Source organism: Equus caballus, chromosome 19 (genome assembly GCF_041296265.1).
Source record: "Equus caballus isolate H_3958 breed thoroughbred chromosome 19, TB-T2T, whole genome shotgun sequence".
Lineage (NCBI taxonomy): Eukaryota > Metazoa > Chordata > Mammalia > Perissodactyla > Equidae > Equus > Equus caballus.
The window spans coordinates 5,922,473-5,937,999 of NC_091702.1; the positions used below are offsets into that span (position 1 = coordinate 5,922,473).

The 15,527-nt window shown below is 40.5% G+C and overlaps 1 protein-coding gene across 16 annotated transcripts in view; it reads right to left on the reverse strand.

Annotated features, from left to right (window-relative positions):
- Positions 1–15,527, reverse strand: part of LOC138919055 (ral guanine nucleotide dissociation stimulator-like) — a 78,757-nt gene that overhangs the window by 38,557 nt on the left and 24,673 nt on the right. For 4 of the 16 annotated variants that reach the window (XM_070243052.1, XM_070243061.1, XM_070243050.1 and 1 more), the window contains exon 1: positions 12,427–12,641. The exons of 10 other annotated variants lie outside the window; for them this stretch is intronic. The gene's annotated coding sequence lies outside the window, so the exon portion shown is untranslated. Of the gene's footprint in view, positions 1–12,426; positions 12,642–15,527 lie in introns of those variants that run through there. 2 more of the 16 variants (XM_070243059.1, XM_070243055.1) reach the window with 1 other exon arrangement.

Below are 15,527 nucleotides of genomic sequence, written 5' to 3' on the forward strand. Positions count from 1 at the left end.
CATACCCTTTGCTGTCAGTCTTTTGGAAACCGAGTACTACATTGAGGTATTTTTTTTTTCTATTTCTATTTTACTTAGACTTTCTATTAGAAATTCTGGCTAAAGTTTACCAAATTACTTTTCTCTATTTATTTATGTAATCGTGGGACTTTCTCCTTCATTTTGGTGACACAATGGATTACGATGATCGATTTTCTAATATCTGACTAGCCTCATTGCTGAAATAAGCCATATTTGGTCATAGTCTAACTTGATTCATGTGATTTTAAAATACAAATTACAAAGTGACGTTTAACTGGAAATTACGTTCCAGCTTCTTCAGCAGCACCTGGCTCTTTCCGTTTCTTCCCCATGGGTGACAAGGGAGGACTCTGCTCTCCCTGTTGGGCAGAGACCACCCTCACTGCAGAGCCCGGACTTAGGCTAGGCAGTTCTTATAAAAATGCTTAGGAGGACCAAGTTAACTACAAATTCCATGTGCCACAAACACTTTTTTCTAGTGTTTCAATAGAAATAAAAATGGCTAATTAGTTCAATTCTACTGGGTAACTCCTAGGAATAAAGTAAGGAGCAGCAAAGCGCATGTAGAACATACAAATTAAAGAAAGATTTATTTTCTCTTTATTGCAGAGGTACCAATTTAAGCAATGTTAGATGGCAGGCTTTATATATGGGGAAATATTCATTGAAATATACAGTATTTTCCAAATACTCTAAAAAGGAAAATATCTCCTAAATAAAGAAAGAGGTCAGGGAAATAAAAGATCATTCTCAGCAGAAGTAAAACATTATCACCTAGAACTAATTTGGGAGTATCCACATTAGAAACAGGAATGAGAAAGATAAAGGAGCACTTATGACAATACTAAGAGGAGTCCCAGATAAAGCATCTTCAACCTGTGTACCTGACTCCCACCCAGGGCTTGTGAGGACAAAGGCACAGGCTTAAAAACCGGCAGCCTCTCCACTTCCTATGGCAAAGAAGACATGAAGTCCACGGTTAAGTGAGGGAGGCGACTATAGACTAAACCTGGCGTGTCTGTAATATTCTTTACATAGACTACACTTCCGAAAGTTCAGTCCAGCCCACGTAAAGCATCAGAGCTCTTAAACAGAAATACGTGCTGTATACACCCTGAACCCTTACCGAACTCCAGTTTAGCGCTACCTGTTTTCCTGATGGAATAAATCCCACGGCAGCTATAAAACAAAGAAGTTCTTACTGATGCCCTGGTGGTTTTTATCATCATTCCAGTGAGCCAAGAGTGAGGTTTTTTTTTTTAGATTGATAGTTTCCAATATGTTATGACCCACTAATGAAAGCAGAAAAGCCACAAGGTACAGACCATATGAAAAAGTTCATAAAGAAGCTCAGGGCAAGAGAGGAGACAAAAAATAAGGACATTAGAGGAATCTGATGCCCTGTCATGTACAGTGGCCACTACAGTAGAGACTAGAGACACAGCCAGAACACTAGCCAGGTTAACATGACACCTCAAGCTAAAGGCCTATTTACCTCAGTTTCTATTATCTGGTACATCATGTCCACCTTTCAAAAAAAACAAGACATGCTAGAGACAAGAGAGAATACAGTCACAAGAGACAGAGCAAGCATCAGAACCGTGCTCAGATATGGCAGAGATTTTGGAATTATCAGACTTAGAATTTAAAATTACTGTGATTAATATGCTAAGGACAATAACGGAAGAAACGGACAACATGCAACAACAGATGAGGAATGTAAGAAGAGAGAGGAAGTGGTAAGAAAGGAACACAAGAAAATGCTGTAAACCAGAAACACTGTAAGAGAGTGAAGAATGCCTCTGATGGACAAGGCTGGAGAAAGGATCTTGGAATCTGCACATATACCAATAGAATCTTTCCTAACTGAAATGCAAAAAGAGAGAATGGGGGTGTGTGGGGGGAAACAGGATATGGAAAATTTTGGACAATTACAAAAGTAATACCTATCCACAATGGAAATAACAGAAGGAAAAGAAAAAGAGAGAGGAGAAGAAAAATATGTGAAGTAACAATAGCTGAGAACTTTCCCAAAGGGATGACCGATGCCAAAACACAGATCCAGGGAGCTCAGAGATCACCACAAATAACCAATACCAAAACATCTACATCTAGGCATATACTCAAACTGCAGAAACCCAAAGACAGAGAGACTCTTGAAAGAGCCAAGAGGAGCTAAAGCCTTTAGTGCAAAAAGGGTAAGAATTACAGTGCCCTTCTCATTAGAAGACACGCAGGAGAAGAGGAGAATTCTACATCCAGTGAAGCCATCCTTCAAAAGGAAAGAGGAACTGAAGAGTTTCTCAAACAAACTGAGGGATCTGCTTGCCAGCAGACATGCCATATACAAAATATTAAAAGAAGTGCTTCAGCAGGAAGAAATAGAGAATCGGAATAAACCAATCACAAGCAAAGAAATCAAAACAGCAATCCAAAATCTCCCCAAAAGTAAAAGCCCAGGACCAGACTGCTTCTCTGGAGAATTCTACCAAACATTCAAAGAAGATTTAATACCTATCTTTCTCAAACTATTCCAGAAAATTGAGGAAGGTGGAGCATTCCCTAACACATTCTATGAAGCCAACATCACCCTGATCCCAAAACCTAACAAGGACAACACAAAGAAGGAAAACTACATGCCAATATCACTGATGAACATAGATGCAAGAATCCTCGACAAAAGTTTGGCAAACCAAATACAGCAATACATTAAAAAGATTATAAACCATCATCAAGTGGGATTTATACCAGGGACACAGGGATGGTTCAACATCCGCAAGTCAATCAACGTGATACACTACATTAACAAAATGAGAAACAAAAACCACATGATCACCTCAAGAGACGCAGAGAAAGCATTTGACAAGATCCTACACCCATTTATGACAAAAACTCTCAATAAAATGGGTATAGAAGGAAAGTACCTCAACATAATAAAGGCCATATATGACAAACCCACAGCTAACATTATACTCAATGGGCAAAAACCGAAAGCCATCCCTCTGAGAACGGGAACAAGACAAGGGTGCCCACTCTCACCACTCTTATTCAACATAGTACTGGAGGTTTTGGCCAGAGCAATTCAGCAGGAAAAAGAAATAAAAGGAATCCAAATAGGCAATGAAGAAGTGAACCTCTCGCTGTTTGCAGACGACATGATCTTACATATAGAAAACCCCAAAGAATCCATGGGAAAACTATTAGAAATAATCAACAGCTACAGCAAGTTGCAGGATACAAAATCAACATTCATAAATCAGTAGCATTTCTATACTCCAACAACGAAATAACAGAAAAGGAACGCAAGAACTCAATCCCATTCACAATAGCAACAAAAAGAATAAAATACCTTGGCGTAAATGTAACCAAGGAAGTGAAAGACCTATACAACGAAAACTACAAGGCTTCCCTGAAAGAAATGAATGACGACATAAAGAAATGGAAAGACATTCCATGCACATGGATTGGAAGAATAAACATAGTTAAAATGTCCATACTACCTAAAGCAATCTACAGATTCAATGCTATCCCAATCAGAATCCCAATGACATTCTTTACAGAAATTGAACAAAGAATCCTAAAATTCATATGGGGCAACAAAAGACCCTGAATTGCTAAAGCAATCCTGAGAAAGAAGAACAAAGCTGGAGGCATCACAATCCCTGACTTCAAAGCATACTACAAAGCTACAGTAGTCAAAACAGCATGGTACTGGTGCAAAAAACAGGTGCACAGATCAATGGAGTAGAATTGAAAGCCCAGAAATAGAACCACACATCTATGGACAACTAACCTTTGACACAGGAACTGAGGGCCTACAAGGGAGAAAGAAAGTCTCTTCAACAAACGGTGCTGGGAAAACTGGACAGCCACATGTGAAAGAAGGAAAATTGGCCCTTCTTCTTCACCGTTAACAAAAATAAACTCAAAATGGATCAAAGACCTAAAGATTACACCTGAAACACTAAGTCTTCTAGAAGAGAATATAGGCAGTACACTCTTTGACATCAGTATCAAAAGGATCTTTTCAGACACCATAACTCCTCAGACGAGGGAAACAATAGAAACAATAAACAAATGGGACTTCATCAGACTAAAGAGCTTCTTCAAGGCAAGGGAAACCTGGATTGAAAAAAACAAACAGCCCACGAGTTGGGAAAAAATATTTACAAGTTATTTATCTGACAAAGGGCTAATCTCCATAATATATAAAGAACTCAAACAGCTCAACAACAAAAAAATCAAACAACCCAATCAAAACATGGGCAGGGGACATGAACAGACATTTCTCCAAAGAAGATATATGGATGGCCAATAGACACATGAAAAGATGCTCACCATCACTAGTCATCAGGGAAATGCAAATCAAAACTACACTAAGATACCATCTTACACCTGTTAGAATGGCAAAAATAACCAACACAAAAAGTGATGAACGTTGGAGAGGTTGTGGAGAAAAAGGAACTCTCATACACTGCGGGTGGGAATGCAAACTAGTGCAGCCACTATGGAAAACAGTATGGAGATTTCTCAAAAAAGTAAAAATATAAATACCTTACGACCCAGACATCCCACTACTGGGTATCTATCCAAAGAACTTGAAATCAGCAATTCCAAAAGCACCATGCACCCCTATGTTCATCGCAGCATTATTTACAATAGGCAAGATGTGGAAGCAACCTAAACATCCATCAACCTCGTAGATGATTGGATAAAGAAGATTATGGTATATATACACAATGGAATACTACTCAGCGATAAAAAAGATAAAATCGTCTCGTTCACAACAACATGGATGGACCTTGAAGGTATTATGTTAAGTGAAATAAGCCAGATAGAGAAAGTCAAACTCTGTATGACTCCACTCATACGTGGAAGTGAACATAGAGACAAAGAGAACTGATTGGTGATTACCAAGGGAAAGGGGGGGGTGGGGAGAGGGCGCAAAGGGTGAAACGGAGCACCTACAACATGACTAACAATAATGCACAACTGAAATTTCACAAGGTTGTAAACTATCATCATCTTAATAAAAAGTAAAAAAAGAAGAAAAAAAGAAGTGCTTCAGGGAGAAGGAAAATGATATAGGTCAGAAACTCGACTCTATATAAAGTAAAGAAGAGCATTGGTGAAGGAATCAATGAAGGTAGATAAATCTTTTCTTTTTCTTATTCTTAATTGACCTAATAGGTAAAAGTTTGTTCAAATTAATAGTAATGATGTGATTACAGCATAGGCATGAGTGAAATGAACGACAACAATTTTATAAGGAATGCAGGAGCGGAATTGCGAATATCCTGTTACATGGGACTTGCACGACCCATGGAGTAGTATAGCGTTATTTCAAAGTGGACCTAGGTTAGTTGTAAACATATAGTGCAAAGTCTAAGACGAACACTAAAAACGTTTTAGAAAGAACTATAATTGATACTCTAAGAAAGGAGACAAAATGAAATAAAATTAAATGTTCAGTTTAAAGCAGAGAAGGAGAAAAGAAGAAAAGAAGGAAGTAGAAAGCCATTACAAACGTGACAGATATTAATTCAAATGCAGCAATAACCAGACTAAATGTGAATGGTCTGAGTACACCATTATGAGATGGAGACTGTCAGAGAACACAAAATAAACTATATGTTCCCTATAAGAAACCCACTTTAAGTATAAACACAAATTAAAAGTAAAGGGATAGAGAAAGATATATCCTGCTAACACAAATTAAAAGAAACCTCGAATACCTATATTATTTCAGACAAAGCAGACATTAGGACAAGAAAAATGATCAGGGATAAGGTATTCCATAATAACAAAGGTGTCAATACTCCAACACGTAATAATCCTTACTATCTACGTACCTAACAACAGAGCATCAAAGCGTGTGAGACAAAAACTGATAGAACTGCAAGGAGAAATAGACAAATCCGCCATCATAGATGGAGACTTCAGCATCACTCTGTTAGCAATGAACAGATCCAGCAGGCAGAAAATCAGTAACAACACAGTTGACCTCAACAGCACCATCAATCAACCAGATTTCAGTGATATCTATAGAGTCACAAAGACCCCAAATAACAGCTAAGGCAATCCTGAGAAAGAAGAACAAATCTGGAGGCATCACGCTTCCTTATTTGAAACTATACCACAAAGCTATGGTAATCAAAACAGTATAATACCCGCATTAAAACACACCCAGAAACCAACAGAACAGAATCAAGAGCCCTCAGCGAAACCCATGCATATATGGTAAACTAATCCTTCACAAGGAAACCAAGAATACTCTATGGGGAAAGAATAATTTCTTCTGTCAGTGGTGTTGTGAAAACTGGCCAACCGCAGACAAAAGAAGGAAATTGGACCCCCAACTAGACCACTCCCAAAAATTAACTCCAAATGGATGAAAGACTTAAATGTAGGACTTGAAACCATCAAGTTCCTAAAAGAAAACATAAGAGAAAAGCTCCTTCACATCGGTCACGGCAATGACGTTTTGGATATGACCCCAAAAGGAAAGACAAGAAAAGCAAAAATAAACAAATGAGACTACAACTATCTAAAAACTTACACACAGCAAAATAAATAATCAACAAAATGAAAAGGCAGCTTGTAAAATGGGAGAAAATATTAGCAAGTCATCTTCTGAGTTTATAAATAACTCATACTACTCAATAACAAGAAAACAAAAACAAAACAGTCTGAGTAAGAAATGGATAGAAGGGCTTAACAGATGTTTTTCCAAAGAAGACGTACAAACGTCCAACAGGTACATGAAAAGATGCTCAACATCATTACTCGTTAGGGCAATGTGAATCAAAACCACAATGAAATAATACCTCACACCTGTTAGAATGGCTATAGTTGAAAACTGGTGTGGACAAGGATGTGGAGAAAAGGAGATCCTTTTGCACTGCTGCTAGGAATATATATTAGTACAGCCATGATGGAAAACAGTTTAGAAGTTCCTCAAAACATTAGAAGGAGTTACCCAGTTTCCCAGTACCATTTGTTGATGAGAATATGCTTTCCGCCATTACATGTTCTTGGCTCCATTATCAAAAATTACATGACCTCACATGCAGAGGTTTATTTCTAGGCTACCTATTCTGCTCCCTTGTTCTCTAGGCCCATTTTGTGCCACTATCCCATTGGCATAATTTACTATAGCTTTGTAATATAGTTTGAAGTCAGCAAGTGTGATGCCTCCAGATTTATTCCTTCTCAAAATTGCTTTGGCTGTTTGGGGTCTTTTGTGGTCCCATCCAATTTTAGAATTGTTTTTTCTGTATCTATCTATGAAAAGTGCCACTGAAATTTTGATAGGGATTGCACTGAATCTGGAGATGGCTTTGGGATTGTGGACATTTTAATAGTATTCATTCTTCCAGTCCATGAACACAGGATATCTCCCCACGTGTTTCTATCTTTTTCAATTTCTTTCACCAAAGTCTGGTAGTTTTCATTGTACAGTTCTTTCACTTCCTTGCTTAAATGTATTCCTAAAAATTTTATTGTTTTTGATGCTATTGTGAATGGGAAAAGGATAGTCTTTTCAATGAATAGTGGTGGAAACGTTGCATACTCATAGGCAGAAAAATGAAATTGGACCCCTAAATTGCACCACTCACAATATTACCTCAAAGTGGATTAGAGACTTAACCCTAAGTCCTGAGATCCTAAAACTCCTGGGAGAATACATGAAGAAGCTCCTGACTCAGGTCTCGGCAATTGCGTTTTGGATATGACATCGATAGCACAAGCTACAAAAGCAAAATCAACAATTGGAACTATAAAGCTATATAGCTGTAAACTATAACTATAAAGCTTCTTCACAGCATAATCACAATCAAGAAAATGTAAAAACAACGTATGGAATGGAGAAACAATTCACAGACTGTAGAGTGGAGAAGGGGTTAGTACCCGAAATATAAAAGGAACTCATACATCTCAACAGCAAAAAACCCAAAATAATCCGATTTAAATATGGGCAGAGGATCTGAATAGATATTTTTCCAAAGAAGAAATCCTAATGGCCAACAGGTACATTAAAAAAATACTCAACATCGCTAATCATTAGGGAAATGCAAATCAAAACAACGTTGAGCTATCACCTCACACCTGTTCAAATAGTTGTCATCAAGAAGACAAGTGGTAAGTGTTGGCCACATTGTGGAGAATAAAGAAGCTTTGTGCACTGTTGGTGAGGATGTTGATTGGTTCAAATACTATAGAAAATAATACGGAGAATCCTCAAAAACTAAAAGTTGAACTACCGTATGCTCCAGTAATCCCACTTCCTGTTATACATCCAAAGGAAGCGAAAACAGGATATGGAAAAGATATCTGCAGTCACATATTTATTGCAGCGAGTAATATAGCCAAGCTATGGAAACAACCCAAGTGTCCATCAATGGATGAATGGATAAAGCAATGAGGTGTATGCACACACAAGGGAATATTATTCAGCCATGAGAAAGAAGGCTATCCTGCTAATTGCAACAACATGGGTGGACTTTGAGGGCATTATACTTAGTGAGATAAGCCAGATAGAGAAAGACAAATATCGTATGACATCATCATATATGGAATCTCACATGTTGAATTCATAGAAACAGAGAGTAGAATGGTGGTTACCAGGGGCAGAGGGGTGGGGGAATTGGGGAGATGTTGTTAAAGGGTAAAAACGTGCAACTAGAAAAGGAATAAGTTCTCAAGATCCAGTGCATAGCACAGTGATTACAGGCAAAAACACTAGATTATATACTTCAAAATTCTTAAGAGATCTGTTCTTAAATGTTCTCACCACAAAAGAAGTTATAATCATGTGATGTGATAGAAGTGTTATCTACAGCTATGATGGTAATCATATGAAATATATAAATGGATCAATCAACACACTGGACACCTTTAAGAAATTACAAGCAGAACTACCGTGTAATCCAGCAAACCCATTCTGGGTATATATCCGAAGGAAACGAAATCAGAATCTTGAAGAGATTTCTGCACTCGCATGTTCACTGCAGCATTCTTCCCAATAGCCAAGACCTGGAAACATACGAAGTGTCCAGCAACAGATGAATGAGAAAGACCATGAGGTATATACAGAAAAGGAAATATTATACAGCCATAAAAAAGAAGGAAATCCTACCATTTGTGACAAGGAAGGATCAGGAGGGCATTATGCTGGGTGAAATAAGTCAGACAGAGAAAGACCAATACTGTAAAATCTCATTTATATGTGTAATCTAAAAGAGCCAAACTCGGAGAAACAGAGAACAGAATGGTTTTTGCCAGGGGCTGGTGGTGGGAGTCTAACAGCTAGATCTGAAGCTAGCATGAGGGAAGCCAGCTTAGGAAAGGAAGCAATTCTGTAACCAGGACCCTGACTCACTAGTCTCTGGGAATACCTTCTCGCCTGCACGCAGCCTACGTGATTAAGCACCTCTCCCTGGTGCAAAATACATCACCTGCTCATTCTGAGACTCTTGCTTATGTACATCCTCCAGCTGTGACAAGACAACTTTGTTCTCTGAGTTCCCCAGGAACATGACAACCTCCAGAAAGAAAAATCCTGCACTGCTACCCATCATGAATGACAGACCAAAGAGATAAATCGGCGCCTTGCAGTTTGTCACACCAGATGGTCGACATCCCTAAACCCTCTCTTTCCCTACCCATCTCCCCTCCATAAACTGCCTCAAGGTTCTGTAGGATTGGAAGGTGGTTCTTTCGGACACTAGTCTGCCATCTTCCGATTATGCTAGCTAACTGCATAAATTTTCCTTTCTCAGCCACAGGCCTGTGTGCAATTGACTGGCATGAGATTGTGGTGAGCAGAAGGCGCCCCTTTTGCTTAGTTACAGAGGAAATGAGGAGATGTTGGTCAAAGGCTACAAATTTCCAGTTACATGATGAGTAAGCTCTAGTGAATCTAATGGACAGGATGGTGACTATAGTTAACACACTATATTGTATACTTGAAAGTTGCTAAGGGAGTAGCTCTGAAATGTTCTCCCCACAAATAAATGGTAATTATGGGAGGTGATGGAGGTGTTAACTAACCTTATCATTTCACAGTGGTAATCATTTCACAATATACATGTGTATCAAATCATCGCATTGTACACCTTAAACTCAAACAATGTTATATTACATCAACTATATGTCAATAAAACTGTGAAGTAAAAAGAATTTCAAGATGACAACAATGGAGCAGGAAATCAAGGAAGGGCTTTTCTGCACGAAGGACCTTGTATGACAGCACAGGTGTCACACCTGTGAATCTGGCAAAAATGCATCTAAAATCTGAGCACTTGTCGCCATCTCCACTGCTGACAACCTGGCCTGTGCTCCCACCAGGGTTACTACTGGTGCCCCAATGGTCATCAAGATCAAATGCAACCAGCCACCGTCCCAGGAAAACTAACGACATTTAGCAAATGCTGAAATATGTGTACACATATGTATAAAACATGTTAGTTTATAATACATACCTGAAAATCACATATTATCTTATTAGAATTAGATGTAATGTAAAATGAAATTGGGAAATACCCCAGGCTGAAAGCAGAAGTGTCCTGGTGCAAAGAGACCACAGATCTGTACGCAGTTCCCATGACGGGATGACTGTGTGCAGCAAGTGGAAACTGTCCAGGGAGCTCTCAGCGAAAACTCCTGATCCAGATGAAGACGCGCCGAGTACAAGGCCGCACCCCTTGCCCACGGCCGCCATGAGAAAGGAACTGAAATCTGCGAGAGAGACGCAGAAACATACTTTCTGATTTACACAATAAACAACAAGAAAATAAAGGAGTGAGCAAGGAAGATGCTACAGATAAAAATATCAATTCTGCTGGGAAAGACGTTTATAATAAAAATAAGGTATAGATATCTTACTTTTACCTTTTGAATGGACATATACAAACTTAAAGAAGATGTCTTCAGATTTTACATTTTTAAAGGAGAAAATCTGTTTGCAATGAATGTATCTAATTTACAAAACTGTCATTGTCTTAGGTCTTTAATATGATGAAGCTTTAAGTTTAGTATATTTCATGTTAAATGCTTTAAGCAGCATGCAATGCTGTTATTTTAAAAATCACCATTGTGCTTGGATTGTCGAAAACTGATTCATGATATATTCTTATGAGATTCTTACCAACAATTTGGTCGGGGCCTGGATTCATTATTGTTGTTTAACAATACTGGCCACATTGGAATCCTGCAAAAATGTTTCAACGAGCTCATATTTAAAAATATTTAAGATTGTAGCTCTGTTAAGAGAAAATGCCAATCATGGTAATATTTTCATTTGAAAGCAAGATAAGCAAAGAAGTGTATTTTAAATATATTATAGATAATTTCTCTTCCTTTAAAGCCAGGAAAGTAAAACTGTAGTAACTCCTCACTCTGATATACTTAAAATATTGAAACAATGTGTATTAATACGTCATCTTTACCTTTGCAATATTTTTTCAGCTACTTTCTCGTTACAGGAAAAATTAGCCATCAACAATTCACGTAGTGCGTATCTGTACACTTTTTCCCTTTTGCCCAGGAATTCTGTAGTCTCCAGACGTGTCCTGTGTCCCCAGCTCCTTCCCCGGGAAGGCCCGACATCTCGCACATCCTTTCACGAGGGCACCTGTGTGTCTGAATCTGTGCACGATTCCTCCCACAAACCCCGCGAGCCTGTGACACAGCACAGCGGGCTGTGATTGCCCCATGAGCCCCGTAAAGGACGATCCTGTGCACAAGAGGCCTCAGGAACACACGCCCTGAGGGAGTAGAGAACAAGCCCCGGGAACAGTCCAGACCATGCAGCTCTGTGCGCACGACCAAAGGAGAAGTTCAGAGGAGGCACCCAGGCCCCTGCTGGGCCGGCAGCGGGCAGGGAGCATCCTCCTCCCCAGGGAGCGGCACGTCGATCCTGGGGACAGGAAGCTCTTGTCTCACTGCGGCCAAGAACCAGCATCCATGGGCAGCACACCCAGCGCCACACCCTGGTCTCTGGGGCCCTGGTCAGAACAAGGTGGCGGTGTGAGCCCTGTGCCCCGGCCGGGGAGCAAGCTGGCTACCGCTAAGCAGGGACTCCTAAGCCGAGGCACAGCAGCTCAGTGGTCACACTGTTCAGTCCCTTAATTTCTGAAGTTCAAACGGAAATGGGCACAGTATCCCAGGCCTTGATGAGAGTGGATTATGATAACAAGAAGTACAGGTCAAAATGCAACACGCGGTGCGTATTCTCTGTGCTGCCAATGAATGAGGGGAACTTAAAAGAAAAGAAAATACCCTTCACAAAAGGGTACAAAAGGAAAATAAATAAAATCCTTGTGTAAAAATATAAACAAGTAAAGACAAATCTGTACCCAGAAAACTACCAAATGCTGTGGAAAGCTGGCAAAGAAAACCTACCTAATAGGAGACGTATTTCACTTCCATGATCAGTAGACTCAGTATAATGAAGACGTCAGCTCTTCCCGACTGGACCTACAGAGTCAACACAACCCCAGTCAATGTCCCAGTCAGACACTTTGTAGATATCTACAAACCGTTTCTGAACCTGGAATATCCTGCACAACACTGAAGAGCAAAGTTGAGTAAGCCGCACTTCCCCATTCCAGGATTTAGAAAGGTACAGCGAGCATGATGCTGGGGTAAGAATGTGCCAGTAGATAAATGGAAAAGAACACAGAGTCCATAGATAGACTCACAAACATGGTCAACTGATCTTTGTCCAAAGATCAAAGGCAATTTGATGGAGAAAAGTTAGTCTTTTAAACAAATGGTGATGCCACAATCGGGTGACCTTATGGAAAACAATTAACAAAGACACAAACTTTCCACATGACACAAATATTCACCAAAATTGTTCATGGATGGAAATGTAAACTACAAAGCTATGAAAATTCAAGAAATAGCAAAGGAGAAGATATGACCTTGGTTTTCATGAGGACCTTTTATCCTCAACATTGAAAGAATGAGTCTTCAAAGAAAAATCAAGTTAAGGTGGACTTTGTTAGAATTAAAATTTTCTACTCTGTGACAATACTGTTAAGAGAAGAAAAAGACCAACTCTAGACAGTGAGAAATCTTTGCAAGAAGCATATCTAAGAAAAGGCTGTATTAAAAGGTACAAAGCATCATAAATTCAACAATAAGAAAACAAACATTCCAATTAAAAATGGGTAAAGATCTGAACAAACACCTCACTAACGAAGATATAAGCATAAATTAAGCATGCAGGAAGACGCTCAAAATCACTTATCATTAGAGAGAAGAAAACTGAAACAAAGTGAGACAACCTTTACACACAAATAGACAATATCAATTCATGGCTGGGGGGCAGGACAGCACAGACTCTCTGTCATCGCTGCTGCCCATGCCGAGTGGTGCAGCCGCTGTGGAAGACACTTGGGTACTTTATTACAAAGCTAAACATCATCTTAACTCGTGATCCCTCAACCATCTTCCTAGGTATTTACACACTGTTTTCAAATAGAAGGTCAACAAAAAAGCCAGCACACATATGTACGCTGCACCTTATTTATAGGGGCAGGGAACTTGAATGAACAAAGATAACCTTCAATAAATGAAAGCACACCCAAATGAGGTACATCCATTCAATGTAATGCGATCAAGTGCCAACACTGAAAGAACTATCAAGATGAACAGACATGGAGGAATCTCAAACTCATCTTTATAACTGAAAGAAGCATCTGTGAAGGCTGGGTAGAGTATGATCTCATTGATATGGCATTCTGCGAACACAAAGCAATCAATTTGATACGCAGATCAGCTTCCCAGTGCTGTGCAGGGATGGTGTGGGCGGAGAGGTCAGGAAATCTGTGTGATGCTTTTAATGGCGGATACTTGCCTCTCTGCCTTTGACAAAATCCCCAGATTTTTACAGTAGAAAGAGCAAATCTTGACTTACACAAATTAGTAAAATGATTTAGGTGGGTGGATCCTTGGATGGAATGCAAATGAAACTAAAGAGTGTAACTATATTGAGAATGGAAAAAACACACAGCAAGTGGTGGGGGAAGTGGTGTTGACCTAAGGACCTTTGGAAATGACTGGAATCTGTACAACGACAGGAAAAGAAACCAACCAAGCAAAGAACCCTACTTGATAAAGTTCTTTCTCAACAGTTACTGGTTAATAACTGTGAGGCCCCTATGCATCTAGACTGGGATTGGAGAAATGACTGAGTGGTCGCCAGACAGCAGGAGACAGGGTTCCACTACTGGAGGGGCAGGTTTCGGGGAGGGCAGGGCGTGGGCTGGAGGGCTCCATGTGGCCATGCATTCGAGTGGGAAGCCGTGCTCTGAACTGATGCTGACCTTAATCTAAACATGGCCGTTTCCATATAGACACATTTATAGCAGTGTACACACGGTAAGGTCAGCACACCAGCCTAACTTAAGCATCCTGCCACCGAGAGAGCCAAGAAGCAAGGACACCCAGGAGCAACCAGCACACTGAGCTCACAGATCCACGTTTTTAATGCCATTGTCTCATACAAGGAGCCAGCGTTCCCTGAGGAAAAGGCTGATTCCAGGCTGAGGCTGAGAATGCACAAGACAATGCTGCAGAGTCCTGCAGAGCTGGAAAGTAAGGCGGTGTTAAACCATCAACCACACACGGCATTTTTCGATCACTTTCACATCCTAAGACACATTAAGCATTAAAAATAAAGAAGACACCTATACGATTGCAACCATTTCCCCTTTCACCCCAGGCTGCCATCTGCCAGTCCCCATCACTGATGATTGAAAAGTTCCAATATCTGGCATATTCACTTCACGGTCATGTAGGTTTCCCTTCTCCTTTAATTTGTATCCGAATTTCTCCCCAGAAACAATCCTGAATATGCAACAAATACCCAGCATGCTGTGATTCTGAGCCTTCCAACACCTCAATGAAGAGATACTTTTGTAAAGTAAGTCTTCTTAAAACATGACTGAGAAAGTAGAGAATAAACCACGAGGGAACAGCCCAGAAAATAAAGCTTCTGTGCTGACCGTTTAAGAAAAACGTCGCGGGGCCCCGAACGCAGCCCCCTCGTCAGCCATGAGGGCCAGACAGGAGGTGTGTTCTTTCTGAGCAGGAGACCCCAACATGACCGCAGCTGTGTCTCCTCCATCCTCCTGACAAGCGAAGCACCTTCCCCGCTGAGGATGCAGCTCCTGCGGCCTCTGGCAGAACCCGCAGGCACCCCACGCTGCTCACAAATGGAGGTCCATGCGCCCCCTGCCGGACACCGGGGGCAGAGCAGGAGGCCCAGAACTCACAGCTGGAGGTGGATGGGCGCCCCTTCCGGAAATGGTGCTAAATTCCTCAAACCCGAGTGCCCTAGTCTCTTTGCCGATGGTCCCGAGGACGCTCTGCTGCAGCCAGCGCTGCTCTCTTGCCCAGGACATGCCCCACCCCTTGGAGCCATGGCCTGGAGAACAAGGGAGTCACCAGGCTTTGGAGTCCTTGAACAAGACCGCCTCAATGCCACGGCACAA